Genomic DNA, 11,025 nt, shown 5'->3' on the forward strand with positions numbered 1-11,025 from the left:
CAATCAATTGCACCTTCAAGGAGTTTCTGATAATGTGTGAGATCCTAGCGAGAAATATTGCAGTCTATTTCTATAGATTGTGGATCGCATGCTAATGTTTCTAAGGTGTTATCATGATCATGCGTAAGGCATATGTGGGATAGGCATTTATTTCGAAATCATTTGTAAAATGTTCAGCACATTTATCAAGAGTGTTCAGACTGTGGAGTGCATGGAGGATTTTTTAAATTTGTGGTCTTTCACTGAGCACCCTCGCTAACTGCTCAGAGCCTGATGTATAACACATTGTGATATTGTATACTACATTTTGGATATAGCATGAATATACCTTCTACTACATCAGCTGAGAAGAATAATCACCGAAGTCTACATCATCAATCTAACCATCTATCACTCTGCTCAAGCGTGGATATGCTTTGAAATATTTCAAGAATAGGATATAACATGAATATACTTTTGAGTATATCGCATGAAGTGAAACAGTTGGACAGCTCTTCGTACCTCATGCTAGGTGGCCTGAATAGCTGTACCACATGGTGTTCTGATATATGATGTACAACTGTTCGCTCATATTCTTCATCACAAAAAATGATATCAATTTCATTCTCCAGGTCATAACTTTACATTGTCTTTTGTGAGTTATGGATGATTCTAGTCCTTGCGAAAATCCTTTAAGCATTTGAGTATTTATAATTAGCTCATGATGTGTGGAATCCTAGCAAGAGGTACTTCAAGGTCTAGATTTGCACTTTGCTTTATCACATGCTGACATTGTTAAGCTATAATGAGGACCATTCTTCGGAATTTAAACATGCATTGATCTCTTCGCAAAAGGGATAACATGACCCTGTTTCTTGCTCGAACATCGAGAGTACCAAGGTCTTGAAGAGTACATTGTGAGTCTCAGGAAATGACTCCCGAGCCTAGAATTAGTAGAAATTCCATGGTTAGAAATGTCCCTGTCGATTCAGTTGGAAAACAGTGAATAATGGAGGTCACTTCCCTTAGAGTTTTAAGTCGTGGACACATTGCGAGATATGTGTATTTGCTCATACACAATATATTCATATAGATATATATATTATTATCATTATCATTATCACTATCATTGTTGTTATCATTATCATCGTTGTTATCGATATCATTATTAATATCATTACTGTCATTATTATCATTATTATCATTATCATCATTATTATTATCACTTTTATCATTATCAATATCATCATGGTCATGGTTACTAATATCATGATCATTCTTATTATTGATATCACTAACATTATAATATTTTTCTTGCTATTATTACTATCATCGTCATCATCATTATAATGATGGTAATGATAACGATACTCATCATCATCATTATGTTTTCCTTATTATTCCCATTATTACATAGTATCAATACTATCATTATTGTTATCATTATCATCCGTGTTATCATCATTATCATTATCATCATCAATCTTATTGATATTGTTATTATCACTTTTGTTATCATCACTATCAATATTGTTGTTATGATCATTATTAACATCACTCTTAATAAACATGATTATTATATTTTTCAATATTGTTATCATCCTCATTATCATTATCATCATCACTTTGTTATCATCATTATCATTATTATTACTTATAACATCATCGTTATCGTATCATTTTTTCCTGGCAGTTTTTCTTGAGATAGTGATAACCATTACTATCATCGTTGTTATTATCATTATCACCCGCATTATCGTCGTTGCCTTTATTATTGTTGTTATTACTATATGAAAATGCCTCCATCAGTACTATTGTTTATTCATTGTCAGTGTTGTCTTGATTCCTGACAACATTTCTATTCATGATACGAAGCTGTGACATACAACTCCCTTTATTCCTCCTCTTCTTTCTGTCCTCTTCCTCCTCCTTTTACGCCTACTCCTCCTACTCCTCATCTTCCTCCTCCTTCTTCTAAACCTCCTCCTCTTCCTCTTCCTCCTCCTTCTAAACCTCTTCCTCCTCCTCCTCCTTCTGCTCCTCCTCCTCCTTCTAAACTTCCTCCTCCTCTTCCTCCTCCTTCTAAACCTCCTTCTCCTCTTCCTCCTTCTTCTATACCTCCTTCTCGTCCTCCTCTTCTTCCTCCTCCTTCTCGTCCTCCTCCTCTTCCTCCTCATTCTAAACCTCTTCCTCCTTCTTCTCCTCCTCCTCCTCCTCCTCCTCCTCCTCCTCTTCCTCCTCCTGCATCCTTTCCTCTAATTTCCTGCCACGATAACACGCAACTCAAGCTTAGGGCAAACTCGAACAATTTATGTCATACCAGAACTCTACAAAGGGTCGGCGTTTTGATAATCATACCAACGCAATTATATTCTCACGGGGTTTATGGGCAAGGATATATATGTTGGGGATGTGGAGAGGTGAGCTGTCACTTTGACTCTTTTTTTTTTTAATTTGATTATGGTAATGATGATGATGATGATGATAATGATGTGAGGATGATTATAAATGTGTGGATTTATCGTTGGAATTTTGGGAAGGAATTTAATGTCTGTTTTGTTTCATCGTTTGTATTTCTGTACTTTCCGGTGGTTTGTCACTAACGAGGGAGGAAGTGGGAGAGGAACATACGAAGAAAGAAAAAGAAAGAAAGAAAGGAGACGAAGAAGAGGGTGAAGAAAAACGACCCTTGACGTTGACTGCGGAGGAAAACAATCACGGCTGTTGAAAAACGGGCGTATGCAAATGAGCAAGAAAGCAATGAGCGTAACCATAACGAAGTGCTAAGAATCACAAACTTAACCCACACATTGCGGCGGTTGGATTAGGAAAAGAAAAAAAAGAAAAAAAGAAAGAAAAAAAGGTTCAATTTGCGCCGTTCACCGCTCCGACGCAACACAAGAACGTGGATATAAAACAGTATCATGGACGAGAGAACAATTCGCTTTGCAGTTTCTAGCGCTGACGGAAAGAACTCATTTCCGGCGCTGTTGCGAATGTAATTACCGCCACAAGGCCTGGAATTCATCGTCTATCAAGGAGGGGGGGAGGGGGGAGCGGGGGAGGGGGGTCTCTTTGTACTTTTCCGTTAATAAGATCAAGGAAACCCGTAGATAACATTCTTTTTGAGTCATTATGTGCATTACTTACTACGCGAAGAAATCCCAAGAAGAATTTCATACATTAGTACTCTGTTTTGTACATTAGTACAAAACTGGATACACTCTTTCTCTGCTATGCACATTAGTACACTATTTTATACACTGTTATTCTCTTTTATACACAAGTACTCTCTTTTACACATAACTACTCTCTTTTACACACAAGTAATTTTTTTTACACACAAGTACTCTCCTTTACACTCGAGTACTTATTTTTTACACACACGTACTCTCTTTTACACACAAGTACTCTATTTCACACATTAGTACTCTATTTCACACATTAGTACTCATATTTCATACATCATACTAATCCAAAGCCACTTGAGAAAAGATCATTTACATTTACTTCAGATGATAAACCTACCCGAAATTATATATTAGTTTCACTTAGTTCACTTGAGAAGGTAAATCATCGGCCCATTTTTCTCTTTCCTCTGAATATTTACTGACTCTTAAATAGAACACACAACAAAAAACAACAACAACATCACATCAGTAATTCGAAGGAAGAGAGAATGAAAATAATAGATGTATACAAGGCTCGGAAACAAGTAAACAAGCAAATTGCAACAAAACGGAGACTGGGAGGAAATTAAAAAAAATGGAGTTAAAAAAAAAGAAAAATAGTGAGAAAGCAGAGACATTACTCAACGTAATATTAGAGATAATATAGAAATTGAGAGATTATGAGAAAGAATGCCAGACAAAGAAGAAGGAGAAAGAGGAGGCGGAGGAGGAGGAGGAGGAGGAAGAAGAGGAGGAAAAGGAGGAAGGGGAGTAGGTGGAGGAAGAGAAGGAAGAGGACGAGGAAGAGGAAGAAGAAAAGGAGGAAGAGGAAGAGGAGGAGGAAGAGGAGGAGGAGGAGGAGGAGGAGGAGGAGGAGGAGGAGGAGGTGGAGATAGAGGATGGGGGAGGTGGTGGAGGAAGAGAAGGGGGAAGTGGTGGAGGGGGAGGAAGCGGGAAGTGATGGAGGAAGAGGGGGGAGTGAAGGAGGAGGAGGAGTAGGTGGAGAAGGAGGAGGAGGAGGAAGGGGGAGGTGGTGGAGGAGGAGGAGGGGGCAGGGGTTGGAGGAGGAGGAGGGGGGAGCTGGTGGGGGAGTAGGAGGGGTGAGGTGGTGGAGGAGGAGGAAAACGAGAAAGGGGAGTAGATGGAGGAGGAGGAAGAAGAGGAAGAGGAAGAGCAAGAAGAAGAGGAGGAAGAGGAGGAAGAGGAAAAGGAGGAGGAAGAGGAGGAAGAGGAAGAGGAGGAGGAAGAGGAGGAAGAAGAGGAGGAAGAGGAAGAGGAGGAAGAAGATGAAGAGGAGGAGAAGGATGAAAAGGATGAGAAGGAGGAGAAAGATGAGAAGGAGGAGAAGGAGGAGAAGGAGGAGAAAGATGAGAAAGATGAGAAGGAGGAGAAGGATGAGAAAGATGAGAAGGAGGAGAAGGAGGAGAAAGATGAGAAGGATGAGAAGGAGGAGAAAGATGAAAAGGAGGAGAAGGAGGAGAAGGAGGAGAAGGAGGAGAAGGAGGAGAAGGAGGAGAAGGAGGAGAAGGAGGAGAAGGAGGAGAAGGAGAAGAAGGAGGAGAAGGAGGAGAAGGAGGAGAAGGAGGAGAAGAAGTAGTAGTAGTAGTAGGAGGAGGAAAAGAAGAAGAGGAAGGGGGAGGAGGAGGCGGTGCGGTATGACGAGCAGGGGAAGAACCCTATGATAAAGATTAATGACGCCCCACAGCGCACTATAGGTGGCTGTTACATAAAAGTCTAGCGGGATTAAGCACGTGTGATTTATATTATAAACAAAGAAAGAAAATCACTTTACAGATTCGTCTGGTATATTTATAAAGGTATATATACGTATTTAACACGAGTCCAGGAGACGACGTTGTGTTTTACAAACTTTTAGAATTTTAAGATAGTAAGAATTTCGAGACGGATGTATTGTCATGTCTTGAAGTGCTTTGTGTGCTTTGAGGAAAAGGATAAAGATAAGAAACAAAGAATATAATGAAATATGAAGAAACAAAGAAGGATAAAGAAACGCGGATAAGAGAGAATTAGAAAAATAATTATCTCTTGCGAAACAAAAAGTGCGCTATTGTTTTCACTATGTTTTTTTTCCCCGCTTTCGTGTCTTTCTGTAGACAATGAACTCAAGTCTCTGTGAAATAATTGCGTGAATTATTAATAGTACTTCAGAAAATGTTCTATAAGAAGTAAATGCATAACACATATTGTGGCTACCCCATGCAGGAATATATCATCATGCATATTTTCAAGTGCAACATATTCAAAGAGAAATGAGCAAACGAGCGGGCAACGAGTTCTGCGGATTTACATTAATAGGAATAATTTATCTCCATCTGCAAGCATGTGAAATAGCGGATGAGATATATTACATGTGAATGCACGAAGCCCCAGTTGTGTATGAACTGCATAACAAGCTGGGCTAAGAATTCAGTTAACGAAGATTGATTTTTCATTAGAATTAATGGACATGCGCACAAACACACACAAACACGCACATACACACACGCACACACATGAATACTCACACACACACACACACACACACACACACACACACGCATAGGCACACACACACACACAGGAACACACACACACACACACACACACACACACACACACACACACACACACACACACACACACACACACACACACACACACACACACACACACACACACACACACACACACACACACACACACACATGACATACACAAATAGTCCAATTACGAAAACATGAATATTTATGCTTCTATATACACATGCTTCTACACCTGTTTGTTTCTTTTGCCGATACTGTGTATTCGACGATATATCCCTCTTCGGTAATATTCTATAGTAATCATTATGATAGAATCTTCCTTCATTTCTCATTTATTACGGATATCATTATTCATCATTACCGATATTACTTCGGATTGATCATCTTTTTACCGAAAAGCTACTTGCTATTGTTGCAACAAGTAGAAAGACTTGTGGTGACCATAGAGAGGAAGGGGGGAGGAATAATCTTTATTACCATGATAAGGGACTGTTTTTCTCTCCCTTCCATCCTCTCTTCGCTCTCTCTCTCTTCTCATTGTATGTATGTCTTCTAATCTATCTATCTATTAATCTATCTTTTTTTCTCTCTCTTTATTCTGTCTCTGTCTTTGTCTATCTGCCTTTGCCTCTCCTTTTCCATGCGTTCTCCCTTCTCCTTCTGCCTCTCCTTCTCACTATCTATCTTTCTATCTCAGCCTCTCCCTTCCCCCCTCTCACCCCGTCTCATTTCTTCTGTGTGTGTGTCTCTGTCTCTTTCTCTCTCTCCCTCCCTCGCTCTCTATCTCTCCTTCTCCTCCCTTTCTCTCTCCGTTTTCCCTCCCCTTCTCTCTCTCTCCTTCTATCTCTCTCTCTCTCTTTCTCTTTCTCTCTCTCTCTCCCTCTTTCTCTCTCTTTCTCTCTCTCTCTCCCTCTTTCTCGATATATATCTATCTATCTATATATATATTATATATATATATATATATATACATACATATATATATAGATATATATATATATATATATATATATATATATATATATATATATATATATCTTCGTCTCCCATCCTTTCCGGCTATCTGTCTCTTTCTCTCTCTTTTTTTCTCTCCTTCCCTCCCTCCTTTTCTCTCTCTGTCTTGTCTCTCTTCCCCACCTTTTATCTCTCCATCTCTCTCCCCTCGTCTCTCTCTCTCTCACTCTCTTCCTCCCCTCTTTCTCTCTCTCTTTCTACCTCTCCCTTCTCTCCTTCTTCTCTGTCTCTCGTTCTCCCCCTCCCCCCCCAGTAAGAGACAACGCGTTTCCTCCCCCTAACGAATCAAACCTGAAACTCAATTTCCGGTGTTGTCGGCTAAAAACACTCTGTAAACAACGTGGGGAGGTCTTAGCGCGCCATTTGTAAGTGGCGTAGTTAAATAAAATCAAATTTATTCTTGACAGATTGCTGCCGTATCGCATGAATATTCGATTTTGAAAATGACGGAGGGAGGTAGAGGGGGAGTGGGAGGGGGGAGGTAAGAGGGAGGAGGAAAAGTTGAAAGGATTGTCGAAATAATAGAAGAACAAGTGAAGGAATAGTAACTTTGCCACGGCATGACTTGCAAGAGGAAAATGTGTTTGTTGTTATCTCTATGTAATATCCATCATCTTTAGCAAAGCCGCGTCTTAAAGGCAGGATAGTAATGGAATCCCTGGTTTATTCCTCCAGGGTAACCTCCTCCAGCACACAGGATGTTCTAATGGCACAGCGCAACGGAGTAACCTGTGCGATTGCCCACGTTTAATATTTATAAGTTTCTGTATTTGAAGAAAAGGTTTCCTACTGGGAACTCTGCCGTTACCGAAACCTTACACCTTGTGCTTCCTTCTCTGCCAGAGTCCCTAGACCATAGAGAAGGGAATCGCTCGCTTAATTCTACGTCAAATGCTACTGCCAATCCTACAGGTATTAGCAAAATAATTCAAGTTTTATAACACAAGGATTTGTCCCCTGAAGCTCAACGCCCGCAGTAGCAACGCCGCACCGCCCTTCCCCGCGATCACCCGGCCGTGCACGTACGCCGTCTCTATCGGGATCTAATAATCTATCAAAAACATATAATAGCAACAAATGAGCCGATGGCTGAACGATGATCAGCATTCCAGCCGCCGGGGAGGTCGTAGGCCTGGTGGCATTCTGGCTCTTTGAGGAGCCTTCCGCCTCATGCATAAAACATCTGCGACATGTGGGAGATAACATCACTCAGCATCTCCCGCTGACGAGCCTGTCATTCAATCCTACTAAACTGTGTCGCATTGTTCGCTCACATGGGAGCTCGGAAGACGGTAGCCGGCGAAGGATTGCTGCGGGTAAAAGCCATCCACCTAACATCGCATTGTTTGCTAATGGTGGTCTTCAGAACCATACAGCATTTAGGGGCATGTTAAGCCAAGTGAGCGCAGACATCAGCACACGAATGAACACCAAGAAAACATGAAAAGAAAGACGAATCAGAAAGAACTGCATCTCAAAAAGACAATTCTAATTCGTACGAAATGCCACCGATACACCAATTTCAATCAACAGACCGAAATTGATACAAAAATCGTCTATAAATACAGCGACCAAGAGCTGTTCAGGTGAGCTTTAGGCCCCCCTGATAGACGACGCTCTTATGTCCAGTGGCCGCCCCTCGCTGTCCACCTCTGTCACCGCCTGTCAAACATTCCGACCCGAGTAAAGTTTTTTGCCTCTCCTCCCCGTATTAGGACCTGGCGGCTGCAGTTACTAGAAATGACCTGTTGTCTTGAACTCTTGTATTCTTTATTAGTAGCAACGTTTTGGCTTGGTCGGACCTCGTTATAAATCATGGAAGGACGAGGAGCACCTATTCTGGCATTAGCAAAGCAAAGTGTATCGCGAAAAAAAAGAAAGAAAAAATAAAACAGCGAGAGGGTAAGGGGAAGGGAATGAGTGGGGGGAGGGAGGAAGGGGGGGACATTCCACTACTCTTGAACCATGTCCATTAATACGTATCGTGCAGTCTGGCCCATTATTACGTGCTTTTATTTATTTGTAAATGCGTAGAATAACCACGAGGTATTTGCTTTCTCTGGTATTTGCATCCAGTTTAATTGAAATGTTAATGAAACTGAATCTTAATGAGCAGCGAATAGCTCATTAATTGGAGTAATAGCAAAAAAAAAAAAAAAAGTAATTATTCAAAGGCTAACAAAATGATTTAGATAAACAAATGCTATACCGAGATATCTGTTAAAATCGAAGTCATTTTCAAGAAGCATAAACAACACAAAGAAAACACATGTCCCAATTTGATCTTAGATGCGAGATTACACTCGATCGTTTATGACCGAGACTGGAATCCGACGAATTGAAATATTGCAAACTTTCTTGACCATGGGCTCTGCAATCTTTATTTGTCTAAACTCCAATAAGACAGTATATTAAAGTTTATCCACGTTATGTATGTATTCGGCTTCATGTGTGTGTGTGTTTTTTTTTTAATGAAATGTTCGGTAATCGATATGCTGCTGTTCTTAATATGTTTGCGATGCGTAGTCGAATAAAAGTTAGTTTAGAAAATTCCTTGAGTGATATGAATGATTGCGATTTATGAATTATATGTATAGATAATAGATAAATATTATGGCTATGGTACGCTTGCTTAACTACTATATTATTTGTATTATTTTCCTACCAAACAGACGTCACTTTTTTTATCAAATAAACGTTGTTCTATTAAATAAACGTTTTTGTTTTTTTTTTGTTTTTAACCTAACAAATGCTTTCCCACCAGACAAATATTCGTGTGTGTGTGTGTGTGTGTGATTACATGCGTGCTTGCGTGTATGTACGTGTGCGTTTGTGTGTGTGTGTGTGTGTGTGCGTGTGTGTTTGTGTGTGCGTACGTGTGTATGTGTATCCATTATTCCCAATACCAAATCCATCATCCACCAAACAAACATTCTTCTCCTAACAGACAAACGATTTTCTCCCCCCAAAACAAACAAACAAACAAACGTTCTTCCACCAAGCATACGCTCCTCCCCCCCCCTCACCCCCTCGACAAATGTTCTCTCACCAAACGGACGTTTTTCTTCCACCAAATAAACGTTCTACCACTACACTTTCGTTCCCAAATCGCCCTCCCCCTCACTCCTCCCCTCCCCACCTCTCCCCCTCCCTCCCTCCCTCCTTCCCTCCCCACCTCTCCCCCTCCCTCCCTCCACCTCCCCCTACTCCACAGTCTTGCTCAACGCGGCTGTATTCATTACTCCTAACTTTCACTCCCGTACTCCTTTTCGGTCCTCTCACACTCTTTCTTGTCTCAAAATGTTCTGTTTTTTTCTTTCTTTCTTTCGTAGTTATAAAAGATTTTGTTTATTTGTTAACAGTGCGACTTTCAATGTATATTGGGAGTATTTTAAAAGGAATATGTATTCTATTTCAATAATATACAAGGAAATGAACTTGTACACCGCTACAGATATTAGTATATCAGTATTATTGTATGAATATGTAAATGGATATTAGTCACGGAACGGCATACATTATCTAAATGGCTTAAAGTGTTCAATAAGACTTCCGCTAAACCATTTAAAAATCTGTTTGGCAAGTATTTATTCTTAACAGTGGTAATTATTATTCTGTTATTATTGGTGTACTTATTATCATATCTGTTTGTTATTATTGGTGTATTAACATCAGTGTTTTTATTTTTATTGTTAGTATTGATATCATTACTGATGTTAGCATTATCCCTATCATCACCATTATCATCCTTATTTTCATTTTTTTATTATCATTATTGTTACTACTACTACTGCAACGAGTACTACTATCACTACTGTTATTAACATCATTTCAAAATAAGCCTTTATATGTAATTTGGTTTGGCTCTAAGTTATTGTCATCATTTGATAAGAAGCTGCCAGAGGAATCAGCTAAGATTATGATATATAAACAAGATTCAGTAGAAAACAATGCAGAAAGTAGCGTAATATAACATTAAGAAACTATAGATCATAAAACATAGTATCCAAAAAAGAAGAACATGCAACAGATGTAAGGTGCAAGTGTTCACTGCACCGACAACTTAGTAAAGGTTCCACCACAAAATATACATTGTAATACTAGTACAAATCGTGCTATAAAGGAAGTAATTGGAGCCTGAACACAGCATTTTGAAAGATATGGTAAAAGTCCTTATTCATTTATATAACAAGGTGTCAATTGCTTTTATATAGAATTAGTGAGGTTGCTCTTATTTCCCGTGCGAGTTTAATTCATGTACAGGTGTTGATCTTAAATATGAAGAGTCGACTAAATGATTTCTGGAATCAGCACTAATT

This window comes from Penaeus japonicus, unplaced genomic scaffold (assembly GCF_977035675.1).
Source record: "Penaeus japonicus unplaced genomic scaffold, GWHDUDI00000001_assembly GWHDUDI00000032, whole genome shotgun sequence".
Classification (NCBI taxonomy): domain Eukaryota; kingdom Metazoa; phylum Arthropoda; class Malacostraca; order Decapoda; family Penaeidae; genus Penaeus; species Penaeus japonicus.